Genomic DNA, 14,447 nt, shown 5'->3' with positions numbered 1-14,447 from the left:
GCGCACTACCTCCCGGTGAAGGGGAAGAGGGGCAGGTGTGACTTTCAGAGATGTTTTGGGTGGTGTTTGCCATATGACTACAGTTTTTTTTTTAATCCCCGGCACTCACCAGATGGGCTTAGGGTTTGCCGTGGCCTGAGTAGGACCGGACACGTTCTGCCAGCTGCATCCACGTCCCCGATCGATACTTCATCTCGGGAGCTGCCCCCGGGGAAGACCGCCTGCTCAGGTCTGGCTCTCTGCGGTAGTCAGGCCGGATGTGGGAGGTGCCGTGTCTTGGCTCAAGGGGTCTGTACTCGGCGGAGCTCCGTCATCAAGCCAGTGATGTTTCTTTAGCTCTGTCGTAGACTGGGCTGCAGAAGTAAGGTACCCTGGCTGTGCCTGTTATTTTGACAAAATGCAAAAGGAAGTAGTTATCATCCTCTATTTCCTCTCCTGACGGCTGTTGATATTCCAGACTCTTGCTCTGGATTGCTTCATTTGATGAATTAGAAGGGGATCCAATATGCAAAGCTTAATAAATACTGTAAGAGATTAACTCCTTGGCAGGTGAATTTTTGTTTGCATATTTACACCACAAAATAAGTCAAACTGAAGCCATCCGACTCATAAGTTCCAGTCAAACACTGTGCTTCTGTGCTTGGAGAGCTGTGATAATTGAGCTGTTGTAGGCTGACCCGGTCTCAATCCTTAAAACATTTAACCTCTTTGGAAAGGGAGCAGGAGAAAAGAAAATTTAATTTGCAGCAAGGGTTTGAAAGTCAGACCGACTTCATTTGGCTTTTCTCGGTAACGCTGGTGTGCTGAACTGTATATAAAGGTAATGAAACCACTTGTAAAGACACAGGAGCAGAAACTCAGCATGGTGTGAACATTGAACTTGCAGAACTAGCAGTAACAGCAGCGTTAGAAATTATGGTGTTGCTGTGCAGTAGCTCAGAAATGATTGCATTGACCTTTGATTGGATGTTCCAGAGAGTAATTGAATACAGTTATACAATCAATGCAGGTGTCTTAGTGGATTCTGATTGAGATGTTTTTGTGATGTTGGCGTTTAAACAATTTTTAAAAATGGTATTGATCTACAAAAGTGGCTCTTAAATGGGGTGTCGTGTTTGCAGAAAATATAAACTCTGTAAAATGTTTCAGCAAGGGGAGGGATTGGAATCCTGCAGTGAAAATCTTCACTACGTGATAACACCACTCATAGTCACATGATTAGTTCATTTCCAGGACAAATTACAGCTGCACTAGAACATTCTTTACATTTTCATTACTTTAATGTCAAGAACCCACCTCACCCAAACCCTGCTCCACGGACATGTAGGTTTCCTGAATTAGCCAACATTTCTTAAGTGACAGTATTAATCTGAGTTTTCTTCAACAGTGCAGAGTGGTCCTGTGGAAAAAAAAACACTGAGGCTGTGGCACTTTGAGAAGTTAAGCACGTGATCTACAGGTTGTTTCATTTTTTATTTTATTCCGTTATGCAAATATCCATATTTTGGGTCTTAAAATGGAAAAAGGACAGTAATGATTTGTGTCTAGTCACTGCACTAAGTGCCAACATTCTTTGCTCGTAATAAATGTTGCAGGATTACAGTGCATTGTGATATTGAATGGATTAAAGTGCTTAAAATAGGCCCATAGTGGTTTGTGCTTATTAAGACCGTCAGGGACCACAGTGCACACCTACACCTGTTGGGCATACAGTGCTGCTCCTGCAGCTTTCTTCTGTCGGTGCTGGACACAGCTGATTGTCTGGGAGTAGCCAGTCAATGACCTGTAAACTGATAGCCAGCCAGTCTCTTGATCACAGCAATCCATTGCTTTGAAATGTCATTAACCCTTAAATAGCAGTTGACGGGGCAGCTATGTAGGGAAGGAGAAGGACTGTGAAAACTGAAGACCTGCAAAGTTGTTTTTAAAAGGTGGTCTTTGTATGGCAAATACTGTAGGTGGCCATGATGATGATGAAATGCCGTAGTAGCAGTATTTTAGACTAGTTGTATTCTGTGGGTCAACACCCTTCTTCCTCTGAAGTATTTCAAAACTCATAATAGATAATGTGCTTTATTTAATCTCAGTGCTGAGCTATTAACGAGTGAACCCTTAGTTTTATTACGCCTGTCACTCACTTTACATCACACGTCTTATATGTTGATGAAAAATTCTGCCAATCCCATAAGGAAATTCTCAAAGCTCTAAAACGATTAAAAACTAATAATTATCAAGGGAGACAGGTTCTCCAGAGAGAAGAGTGCTTGTCACAGATTCCTTTTAGAAGGGGATATTTGACTGCCCTTAACAGACTGGCTTCAGATCTCTGTCATGTCGAGCACGCTGTTGAGTCAAGGGCACAGCAAACAGAGCTTCTGCTTTCTTCTACTGCAGATGTGGCTCAGTAGTTTTTTCTTTTGTGAAAGCCCATCGGCGTAAGTGAGGTTCCACAATGCTCATTAAGACCCTGTGACGGGCTTTTCTGCCAGCACTGTCGGTTCTGCTGATAACAACCACCCTGGTCTCGTTGGTATCATCAGAAGTGCTCGCTGGCCTTCCAGTCTGAAAGATGTGCGTCAGTACTTGCTTTGTGCTCTCCTAGCTTTCTCCTCTGGCCTCCAGTTCATTTTCAGAAATGAAACCCAGATTACAGATGTGCACATCTGCTCTCCAGGTGTTATGAAAGGAGCAGGTGATGGCTCCTCCTGTATGTTGCTCTACTATTCTGCTTTGAAAGACAATATGGGATGGGCCAGCCACTCATGACATGAAGTCCCTATCACTTCAACATGCATGCTTTCATTCTGATTTTATTCTGTCCGTTTATAGGTGTACAAGTCTGGATTGAATTAGCTGGGCTGCACTGAAAACAAATGACTTTGACTTGCAACACATATGGCCATCCTACACACATGCCTGAAATTCAGATGGAAAGCCAATTAATGTCTTCGGCAATTAGACCTTCTTTCAGGGTGTTTTCTGACGTTTTCTTTGGCACCTGTTTTGTGATATTTTGCTTCTCTGTAGCCCTTTTAGTATCTTGATTAGTGGCGAGAAAGCTTGCGGTTTTAATCTTTCAAAGTCGACATTGAGGATACTGTGCCAAACGGCTCTCTTAGTGTCGTGGCCCTTGGTCTAATTTAAGTGGACCTGACAGTTGCTATAAATTGTAGCTGGAAACTCTCTCCTTTAGCTTTGGCTGGTATCTTTTAACACGGTAGTTGTCTGTGAAGCAGAACGTCACACTGCTGCTGCACTTTTGAGCCATGAGTCAGAGGAAAGAGGAATAGTTTCCACTTTCCGCAGAGAATCAAAATGCCTTGAAGAATATTCAGTTTTAACGAATGTGATCTCTTTCCAACCCACCTTACACCTGGCTCTCTGGAGATACTACAAAAGCCAGCCATCACCTATCTCTCTCTTGCTCAGAATCTGGCAGCAGAGATTACAGAGTAGAAAGTAGCACTGATCTTGCAGGAGCAGCATTTGTAAATACTTTATAAGCAGATTCCTGCCTTGAGATTGTAGATGTAGAAAATCTGTTTAAATAATTTTGGAACTAACTTTAGCTGGAAATGTATTTTTATTCATTGGATTCAGTGGTGATTTAAGACTGTTTGCTGATATAAAATGCACAGCCCCATCCTTTTTTAATACTTGCTGTAGTTCATGCTCTTTCATTGCCTGGCTTCTATATGGCCAGTCAACTATTAATTGATTCCGATTTATACCCCAGAGAAATCTGCACCAGCAAGCAAAAATGAGGACGTCCTTTCCAGTACGGCCTCTTTAATTGAAACCTAGAGTTTCAGTGCACCTACTAAAATCTTATGAAACACACTTCCATTTTGAGGCTATTCCTTTATCTGTACAGGGAGATCAAAGAGATCAGAATTCCATTAGTTGGGAGTAATGTGAACTAGATAACACTGCACAGCTACAGTAGGCTGAAAATGTGCCTGTGATTGCATATGCATTGTGCTCTAAAAATACTTCTGTAACGAGCTTGGATAAAAAAAATACAGCGATCAGTGTGCTTATCCCATCTCTCTCGAGATCAGCAGTGCTGCAGTGCTGGTCTGAAATGTTACACTACATACTGCGCCATGCTGCCGAAACAGCAACTGAGTCATTCCTGGGAGCACAGGAAAGTTTGCAAACGAGAGGCCTGTTGGCCACCCTAGCCCCTTTAGTTACTGTTAATTGATCACAGGATCTCATCCGAGCTTTTCCTGAAAGAAGCAAGAGTAGGCCAAAGTCCTCTTGTTGGTGATCATTCTTATGGAAATCATTTGCAGTAGGTAATTACAGTTCGGATTTTTTATGTCTTGGAGCCAAGTGTGGAGCCGTGGTTGCTCAGATGACAAGGGTGTCTAGCTTCTCACCGGAAGGTCCCGGGTTCAATCCCAGGTAGGGGCAAGCGATGGAGCTTGCTCTAATTCCTCCCAGACTTACTTGCGCTGTGCTTAACCAGTTCAATTCAGCGTGCTTTCCAAATGAGTACCTTGCGGGGGTAATAGGCCATCGGGAGCGTGATGCTGACCATATCACCTCCACCTCCAGTGTCAGATGTCCTTGCCGCCCATTCCCCCATGGGCCTTTATGGCCTAAAAAGGGGACCTTACCTACCTACCTGGAGCAAAGTGTATTTTGTATTGCAAAGTACTCAACAGTGGACAGACCCAAGTTGCTTGAAGTAGCTGGAGGATTGGTATTCCTTCCTTTTTTGTATGCTCTGGAGCAAGCAAGCAGTATAGGTGTTTCACAGCTGGTGAACATAAAGCATTATCCTACCCCTTAGTTGTGCACATGAAGATCTCGTTCTGCTTTCTTTCTCTCATTTTTTAATTTTAGATATGAAATGTGCTTTGCATATTTAAGAATTTAAGGTTGGTAAAATAAGAAAGGATATTTGGCCCTTCATTAGTCATGAGTAACTAATAAATCTGAGGATCTCTTTCAGCTGTTTCTTGAAGGAAGCCAGGGTATCGTCTTCAACAACCTGGCTGGGAAGTTTGTTCTTGACTAATACAACCATTTGTGTGAAGAGGTGTCACTAGTTCTCTGAATGTATTTCAATTAATGGCTGAAAATACTTTACTTGCGCTGTGCTTAACAATATCCTCCCTTGTGGATGCAGCAAAGTTTCCTTTTATATGCAAGTTTGCCATTTCAATTTAACACAAGTCAGAACTTCCATTCTTCTGCTGATTTTAGTCACAGTAACCATCCCAACATGCTGCAGCGTATAATGTAATCTTATTTTCACCTCCCTTCCCCTAAATGGATCCTTGAGGTACACCTGTGTATTTCTGTGCCTTACACAAATCATATGAAGCTTTTTTGCAGCAGTTTTTTGTCCAAGGCCTTTTCATTTCATCCTCTGAGTGATTTTTCTGAATAAGAATAAAGTAAATGATAAAATCTTGAATATTAAGTACAAAGTCTGCTTACTGTTTTCCTTCACTGCAATGAACAACAATGCAACTTAAGACTTCTTGGTATTGTTAAATGCACTGTCAGTCTTTTCTCAGTTGCTGTATTGTCAAATTTAAATATTTCCTGTGCATTAGTGAGATGTTAATGTGTGTCATCTGCCAGGACACAATGAGGTATCTGAAGCGGAATTCAGACAGAAATGTCCTTTGTAATTTAAATTTGAAGTCAAGGATGAAGCTTTCTGAGAGGTGGGCATTGCATCACTGAAGAGGTGATTTAGTCTACTTGTCACCTAACAATTTCTCCGGGCCTCAATTATTTAAACCTATATTCCACAACAGCTTGACCGTGTAAGTTTTGGTTTTGTCAAAAAAGACACCAGTTTTTTCTGAGTTTCAAAAAGTTACTTTGCTTAATTGTTGAATTTTCAACAGAGAACAATCTAGTCAACCAACAAGTATTCTTCCAAATAAAAACTTCATGTTCTTGTTGAATTCTGCTTTAAAAACTACTGCACGCCAGAACATGCATGAAAAGGAATAATCAATGTGATTTGTCAATGTTCTGTTTTGGTTTTGTAGGAACTTTTGTGAAAGTAAAGGTTACGGCGAAGAAGATGTTGAGTGATGTTCAGGTTTGCAAAAGCATGACAATACAAAGACAAAATTCAAAGGCAACACTGGCAAATCGGGCCTATTCTGTGTATTGTAACATCGAGCTGTTTTCACCAGTCTGTAAATGATTTAAGGTTTCCTGAGATTCGTGACAATGACGGTTGCCCATCAATGCACAATTATTATTTCTGATTGCTTTCATCTTTCATCTGCCATTCTCCACGCCCCTGCTCCTGTGTAACTATAGAGACAGGCTGTCTTCTTGTTCCTCCACAGATTCTTCAACTTAACGGCATTCTCTGGACTTCTGTAAATTCGGTCCTAGAATGCAGGATATCATTAGAGCTTAATTCTGGAGTCGATGTCGATTTTGAAAGAAACCCCATCAAAGTCATTGTATAGGTGACCTTTACACATTGAGCAAATTTTTCTTCAACTTTCTCAAGAGACAATCACCGTACCTTTTGAACGGTAGTGAATTAACATAAGTTATAAGAAGGACCTTGTAATTTTTTAAGGACGACAAAATGAACTTCTAGCTTTCATCTAGTGGAAATGGCAGATGAAAAGCGTTGTACTGTTCGGGCTGTAGCACTGTACATGGACCTGTCTGTCTGGGGGTTGGGTTTGGATGTCTTTGGAAAATCCTGCATAGGAAAATAAAATGCCAATTTAGTTTAAAGGAAGAGATGAAAATAGGGCTGGATTCCACTTGGTGCTAATGGTTATCAGCAGGCCTGAACTGGAATGCAGTAGAGGGGATGGTTGGCATAACCAGCAGTGTATTTATTGACGCCTGAGCAATAAATGAAGTCATCATTGTGATACAGCTCTTATCCACTGATCTTCTGCCCTGTGTCCATGGAGGTGCTTCTCTCTCAGCTTCCTAAGGGAACCCGCTGCAAGAGCCCGACGTACATCTGGCTGTTCCTGCCATCCATGATCTGCATGCGTCCCTTACTCCTGTGCTGCTTAAAGAGAATTTTTTTTTTCTTTTTGCAAGCTCCGGTGTCCTTCACACTACGCCTTTACCTTGCATGTCGGAGCTCGAAGGGGCCTTTTGGGGAGTTACATGGGGGCGTCGCTGTGAGGGTTGGAAGTGGGCTTCGTGCTTGGGGGCAGCCCTAAAGTGAGCTCCAGTTGACGCGGTAGGCTTGTGAAGTTTAATGATGACAGTCTGTGACTGCAGCAGGGCACACTCAATCAGGAGCTCCGTTGTACAGAAGTCATGGTGCTGCAGGAAGGCACTTTCAGTGCTGTGTGCCTGGGGTTTGATTTCAGTGAGAGAAGAACTGTGAATACATTACCTAGGCACTAGATGGATCCTTCATTGTATTTCTGAGGCACCACCAGTATTTACAAGAACAGGTTAAGGATCACCTTTATTTGAAGTTTGTAATGTAGTTTGACATGATTCTTTTAGTTCTTATCACCACTCCTTACAAAAAAACATGTAAGAGAAGGAAAATCAGTGGCTGCTGTATTTTCGTGACCTGCTGCCTTGTTAGGGCCTCTCTCTCGTGTGCCTTCACTGGATAGTATGAAGACCTTATCAGCCAGATTGCTGAGTGAAGTACAGATGATTTGTGAAGGTGACTTTTGTCAGGGAAAGCCCTGTTAATGAAAAACAGGCGCAAGGCTCCCCAAAGACCTGTGTAACTAGGGTTGGTAGTGACAGGCTGTAATTACTCTTGATAACTCCTCAACGGCCTCAAGATCAGTTGAGCTGAGCTGTTCTTCCTTGTCTCCCAGCTCTAGCTTCCTGCTCCTTGCAATATGAATGCATTTGTAAAGTTAGAGATTTGCATATTTCTGAGTCAGGTAATGGATGAGCATGCACACTGCCAATCATATTCACTAGTGTGTGAATTTGCATTAAGAGGTGTGTGAAAACACCCATCAGGCCTTCAGTAATGCCATGGGTTTCTATCCAATAGGCTCAATCAAAGCAAATTGTGCCCGATGCAGTGCTAAATCACCTCCTTTCAGCATCGTTTAAAATCTCGCAAGCAGTTCAGCATAAATAATGAGAGAAGTGGTGCATGCTACACTGTCACAGGCTGAGCCTACACAACTTTTTGCCTGTGTGCTATAATCGTTCCACCAGCCAGGTCCCAATACTTTCCCAGCTGCTCAGTAGAGTTCACTGGGCACAAGGCATCAACACCTCTGTGTCAGGTTTGAAAGAGAAGGAGTCCACAGCCCCTTTTAAGCTCCTAATTAAGATTTTGCTTTTGAGTCTCTGATCAGCACCTTGCCCCAAACTTTCGTGCAGTTCATGTATCACTGAGGGATGTTGAAATTGGCAGAGGAAAAGAGTAACGTCTGCATTGTTTGTATTTGTATTGGGCTACGGTTTGGGTGACAGTGGAGGAATAAGTCCAAATAAGACAGACATTTTGAGAGAGGAGTCCTTTGAGGTGATTTTATTACATTCATTATAAATTGTATCTCATTGTTTCAGTTCTCTATTTTAACCTATTTTGTAGTATGCAGTCTGCTAGGAGTGGAGATATCGCATTTAATCACTGCAGGAGCAGCAGCAAAGCAGATAGCATTGAAAGACCAACAAACACGGTGTCCTTTTAAAGTCATTTTTCATATCTGGATTCCACCAATACTGCCTTCAGTGCTTTTAATTCCAGAATGTTCTCTAGTCTTAAAGCCCCTTTCACAGTCTGAAATGTAAAATATGCGTTGACGTTGAGATCTTGTGCGCTTCTGAATTGTGCGTTGGTTAATCTGTATGCCGTGTTTGAAGCCCTTGCTACTGTACAGTGAGGCAGGACTGATAACTAATGCTCCCGGGCTAAGCTCACCTTTGATGTTGTTCACGGAAATCCACAGTGCTGAAAGCCCACCGTGACCTTGAAGTGAAAGAGCCGAGTACTCCTTGCAAAACAATATATTTCCGCTCTGTCATCTGTAAGTTTGAATGTTAGGTTTTATGACAGAGTGCACAATACGCTAACGCCACAATGACCATTGATGCCACTGGAGATAATAGACAAGACTGCATGAAACACTAAGTAATGCATTCCTCTTAGAACCATAGAAGCTTGTTTCAGTTTTGCGGATGACGTTCAATGCAGACTGTTTTGAACTGTGCCAAAATGTTTGAGGTACGACTGCATACCAGCAGTGACAAGCCCTGATCCTGGAGAGCCCCCAATCCAGCAGGTCTTGTAGGTCAACCTTAAATCCTTCGTTTCAAAACACTTGATCTCATTTCATTTTGATCAGTGGGGTAGGTGATTTGTTTAGTGAAGTAGTGGAGGGACCTTTTGAAATGAGATCAGTTTAAAATGCTGTCTAAACTTCTTAACTGTCAGGGGCCACTGTTGGCCATTCAATGGGACCAATGTGCTTAATAAACTGTTCAAAACTCACTTTTGACCAAGTCTTGATAACATGGGCTAGCTAACCCTCCTGTATATACTGTTGCTCTTTTCTTGCATCGGTGTCTCACGATCAGTTTACATGTGGGAAGCTGGGGAGTGAACTTCTCCCGGTATCGGTTTAGACAGAAGCTTCTTTAAGGAAACGTCTGGATGAGATCCATGGATCAGTTAGCTTCAAACTGTCATAAGTGAGATGGGCCACTTAGCCTTCTCTCGTTCGTCATCTTCATGATCCGTGTACTCTCGGCTGGGATGGGTGACTGAGGGCATTTAGCTATGTTCACAGGCTAAAGTTCATGTCGGTGGCTTTGACTGTGATGGTGAAGCCTCGCCTGTCCATTGGTCAGCTACTCTTGACCCCTACAGCACAGAGCTCTCCTTGTGCTGTTCTTGGCTCTTTCGCTGCTGGCCTGTCAAGTGGAAGTCCCGAAAGATGAATAAGATTGTCCAAACAGGCTGCTGAAGTTTGTTTGTTTTCCAGTGATAGTTTTGCCTGAGAGAGAGCCATAGCTGGAAGTGTATTGCCGCACATATTTCAGTTTTGTGCGTTACCATTCTTTTTTGTCTCTTGTCTTGATTATGCAGCTGCTGTGTCGAACAGGTCACCCCCGGCGCAGTGCTGAAGCCTGTCAGCTTTAAAAGGAAACCTACCTGCCTGCTTCAGATTCCACCAATAATCACCACTGAAGGTAAGGCATCCACAGCAGTTCCTGTGCACATGTGAGGCTAAGTACGTTCATTTCTATTGAGCATGCCACTGCAGTAAAAACAATAAAGATGTCTGAATAACAAGTCCATTTCCTTAGGGAACTTTACACGTTATTTTAACAGTTCACAGAACAACATTGTCATTTCGGGATCCACCTTTTTTCCCCCCTAAAGTATGAAATTAAAGAAAGTGAGAGGAACTGGAACTTTCTTCAGGTGACTCTAGCTGCATGTGTTCTAGTCTGAATTTCTGGTAAAGAGCAATTTTATTTTTACAAATGTGCCTTCCAGTGCATGACACTTTTACAAAAGCATATTTCTGCCAGAAGAGAGGGGCTCGAGTCCCTTGAATAATGAAGCCACACACATTTGGTTATTTTTACACATCTCAGTTCTTTATTTATCTCCACTCCTTAGCAGTGCATGAGCCGGGCATTTTGCCCACGGCAACAATTTGTATTTCTTGAGGATTTCCACTTGGAATCGTGAGCACATGAGATTTTGTCATTTTATTAACAACAAGCTGAGAAAGGCTGTTAATGGACAGTACCTCGGTGTTGCTACATGCATTTCAGACACGTTCACCCCTGGAATTCCTCTGCATGGGGCATTTGAATGATAAAAAGTACATTTTGTATCGGGATGTTTGCATTTAAAGTGATGCCTTCCTTATATTCTAGACAGTGCTTTAACAAAGTATAAACGTCAAACATGCTTCGCCTACATGAGTGATCAACGTTAGCGGAATATTTATTTCCTCGACCAGTATAAGAATCCTCACAAAGGATTGTGCACTGGAGGAGTGTAACGGATCTGAAAGCTGATCCTGATTCTGGGATCAGAAGGGTTCTGGAGCTCTTTGTCTCTGTGCCATATTGCCGGAGCTCACCGATGTCCCTGAAGTACTGTAGCACTCTCAGGCCTAGAATGCTGTCGTGGTGTGTTTCTAACATTGAAAGATACATCAAGGAAGAAAGAAAATAAGAAATCAGAAAATATCTTCTGGGAACGAGGCATAAAAAAATATCCCTTTAATTTGAAATTGGAAGAAGACAGACTCCACAGCGATGGTCTAATATAATGAAACAAGAGACATTTTCAAAGTGGGCCCAGGGTATTAATCTGTTTCACGATTCTGCTAAGATGGTCGGACAGCTTTTGTTAAGAGTTTTGAGACTTTGATGTCTTGTACACCCTCCTTGGTATTTTCTGTGAACTATTTTTTTTATTAATTTGAAATTTCTCAAAAACGGAAAAAATAAGAAAACGCATTTCACCAGCCCCCCTCCTCCATTGCTGCTACCCCCCAGTTTTCTACAGTTATTAAAAGTGACAGCCTGCTCTGTGCAGCTCCAACATCACAATAACCACTTGTCTGTTCTCTGTGGTACCTGACTGTGATCTCTTGGAAATGTAGTTTATAATTGTTTGCTCTATAATCTCGGTTATCTCCCATTGAAGTCTTTTTTTTTCTTTGTTAAAAGCATGGAGCGACTTTCTCCAACATGTATTACAATGCAATCGGAAAGGGTTTGTGTCTGAAATGTGGTGTTTTTTTGTCATTCATGTGCCTGAATCAGTCTGATTATGCTGAAATGTTGGGGATATTTGGCATTGGAGACAGAAGAATTCTCCGGGAAGGTTATTTAAGTGAGCTGGAAATCTGTGCAGGGCTGAAAATGCAGGATCTAACATGAGTCATCTAGCACAGCTGTAAATTGGAACTGCTGTTGATCCATCAGAATAAAATATAAGGATCATAGGAATTGCACAAGGTTTAGTCTGCACATAAGACTTATGATTTTTGGGTTTTCAGGTGAAACTAATTCAGACAAGGAATTAAGTCACCACTGCAGAGTAGGGAAATGGGAAATTAATTAATCTTATTTTGAGTTCATCAGCAAAGGGAAGTCCTATCGTCCTCTCTTCTCACCTAAATGTTAAGCAAATTTTTTTTCCCACCATACAGTACTTTGCTGATTTAGATCTGAGCAGAGAGCTTTTTTAAAGAAGCCTCCAGTGTGTTTTGTCAAGAGCCAATTTGCAGCAGGAGTATCGCTAATATTGGACTTCCAAACACACCTCAGATTTGGTCCTAAGTCAGAGCCTGTTAGCTTGTATTTGTGCTCCTTCGGAGAGAACTGTTCAATGTTCTGATTTACATCATGGAACCAGCCAACAATGAAGTGACAAAGAGCTGCGGTCATTTCTCTCAAGAAAATAAAATCCGAAGGAGATACTTTTTCGTATAATCGAATGATAAAGGCAGAAATCCCCAAATCTGCTAAATAGACCATTGATACATTTTAAGAAAGTGATCTGTTATTAAAAGAAATTACCATCCTTGTATAGGTCTTGCCTTGCAATGTCCTGGTTATTTTTAATTCTGGCTGCCTGTACTGAAGTGATATTTTTAATATAATTTAGACTTTCGGACAAACCCAAATCCACAAAATTTTCCACAGAAGAACTGTCATTAATAGCTACAAGCCACTTGGACCTGGAGCCCCATTGTACTGTAATGAGTATCGTAATGGAAGAACAAAAAAGTTTGCTTTTCTTCTAAATGCATGTTATGTCGTTTTTGAGCTCCATTTCATCAGATTCCTTAAGGATCATGTAGGCCAGTGTTCGGGCATCCCATAGCGCCCAGTGTTCTGTTTATACAAGTCATCCTATAGCTGACAAACAGCAGCTGAGGGACATGAACAGGAAAATCAAGGCAGTTGATGAATTGCATGTTCAGTTTCAATCCTCCTTGCTCACCACCACAGCCATACCCTTGTTCTGAGTGTTAAAGGAAAGACAGGAATGCTGTCTGTCATTCCTTGTGGGAAAACTTAACTTCAAACCAGTAAATAATTGCATCGCACTTCCTCTTTTCACTTAAATTTTTACATATGGCCTTCACAAGTCGAACTGTAGAAAACATATTCAACGGCTTGCAGTACCAAGTATTTTTTGCCTTAAGGCTGTGATGTCAGTTCTGTGATTTTTTTCTGTATTATGCCTATAGTATCAGTAATGCACTCTGCTTCTCTAAATTGCAACAGATACAAAGAGATACAAATCATTGTACAATGTACTTTGATGTATCAAGGATGGTTGTTTATACTTTAAAGATGTTTTTTATTTTCCCTGGTTTCCGGGGCTGTTTGAAATCCTTAGCAAATGTACTGTACTACTGTAAGGATTACTGTTTGGCCTCTTGATCTTGTGTGCATTCCGTACTCTGAATACAGCCTTGATCAGGACGTTACAGGGGGCGTGCCCTCGTCCCGAGCCATTAGGAAACAGCTGCTAAATGCCGTCTTTAATGAGGCATACTTGAGGACAAGGAATTCTTCAAATCTACCCTAGAATAGAGTTGCTTCTATTTTAGGAACATGCCAGCAAATTACTCATAATGATAACTGCAAAGGGAGTTACCAGAAATCTGTTGTTTTTTTTTATTCTCAAGTTTGGAACGCAGAGAGCTGCACCTCGGCTTCACAGAGCTTTTTCATAGTGAAGAGACGCTCTCAGAGGTGAAGAGGTAGAATTCACACAGCTAGAGCCATGTCTGCTCGCTGCATTCTTGAGGGAATGGGAATTATTCCAATCATTCTGTCTTTTTCACTGGTATCCAATTGTATACCCTTGGGTTTTTGAAACTGGCACAAATATGATGAGCTATTCTTTGCTTCTTGTAAGAATTGCGCATAAAATTGTATTAATGGTGCATATAATGAAGATAGAACTTGGCTCAAACTTAAGTGTAATGAAAAAGTTTAACGTGTTCATGTAACTTGGCCAAAATGGGATTGATTTTATTCGGCATATACTGCAAAATGTATTGATATTTGTACCGGTATGTCACTGTACCACTACCAGAGCTTTTGGAAAAGAGGGATAGCCCAGCTCTTGGACACTTCTCTGTGTGTTATGTGGGCAGTGTCATTCAAGATCACAAAGTAAGTGACAGAAAAAGAAATATTTGAAGATCAATTATTAATGGCAAGAAACATCAAAGCAGATCTGCATGTGATCTGATCTTCAAAGAGAATTTCTCCCATCACTTCCTGTAGCAAGAAAGAAAAAGGCTATTACCTGCCACACTGTTTATTCACAGGGGGGCTCTTCTTACAGACCTGTGATTCATACTGGAAAACCTTCATGTAACTGCAGCAGAGCTGAAATGGAGCTACCATTTTCTAACATTTCTCCATAAGCACGCTGGAAGGCATTGTTCCCATACAGTATGTTATCCGGGACAGTGCTCTCTGTATCGCAGGACTGCCAAGTT

At 41.7% G+C, this 14,447-nt stretch overlaps 1 protein-coding gene across 12 annotated transcripts in view; it reads left to right on the top strand.

Annotated features, from left to right (window-relative positions):
- arvcfb (ARVCF delta catenin family member b) overlaps window positions 1–14,447 on the top strand; it is a 156,904-nt gene that overhangs the window by 50,603 nt on the left and 91,854 nt on the right. For all 12 annotated transcript variants that reach the window (XM_069182176.1, XM_069182172.1, XM_069182178.1 and 9 more), the window contains one exon: window positions 10,040–10,143. The gene's annotated coding sequence lies outside the window, so the exon portion shown is untranslated. The remainder of the gene's footprint in view (window positions 1–10,039; window positions 10,144–14,447) is intronic.

The sequence above is a fragment of the Lepisosteus oculatus genome, chromosome 22, assembly GCF_040954835.1.
Source record: "Lepisosteus oculatus isolate fLepOcu1 chromosome 22, fLepOcu1.hap2, whole genome shotgun sequence".
Lineage (NCBI taxonomy): Eukaryota > Metazoa > Chordata > Actinopteri > Semionotiformes > Lepisosteidae > Lepisosteus > Lepisosteus oculatus.
Note: the sequence above shows the minus strand (reverse complement) of the source record. Positions and strands in the feature narration are given on the sequence as shown.